The sequence below is a fragment of the Triticum dicoccoides genome, chromosome 7B (assembly GCF_002162155.2).
Source record: "Triticum dicoccoides isolate Atlit2015 ecotype Zavitan chromosome 7B, WEW_v2.0, whole genome shotgun sequence".
NCBI classification, from domain to species: Eukaryota; Viridiplantae; Streptophyta; class Magnoliopsida; order Poales; family Poaceae; genus Triticum; species Triticum dicoccoides.
The window spans coordinates 568,898,032-568,898,573 of record NC_041393.1 but is presented as its reverse complement, the minus strand read 5'-3'; positions in this window follow the sequence as shown (position 1 = coordinate 568,898,573).

The following is a 542-nucleotide window of genomic DNA, read 5'->3' as shown; positions in this document are numbered from 1 at the left end:
GCCGCCGAGCACCCCCATTTGATGATATTTTTTCATATTCATAAAAAAATTATTACTGTTTTTATAAAAAAAATATTACTATTTTTATAAAAATATATTAAAAAATAGCAACAAAAAAAACATACTAATGGTGCACCGCTAGGGAGGTGCGCCATTGGTATCTAAAAAAAGATTACTAATGGCGCACCGCTCGGGGGTGCGCCATTAGTAATCTTCCCCCTAGCTCTAACTCGCCCGACCCCTTCTCCCTCTCGCCAGATCCACTTTCCTCACCCGCGCGCTGCCCCGATGACCCACGACGCCGCCGCCGCGCCCCCGCGCCATCGCCGACGCCTACGCGACCTCGCCGTCGCTGAAAGCCTCCCCGCGTTGGCCCCTGCCCTGCGCCGCCTCCCCGCATCGGCCCCTACCCTGCGCCGCCTCCCCGCGTCGGCCCCTGCCCTGCGCCGCCGTCGACCCCGACCCCAACCCCGACCCCTCCGGCGACCGGCCGCGCCTGCCCAGGTACCTCTCCTCCTTCCTCCTTCCTCTCTCTCCACCCT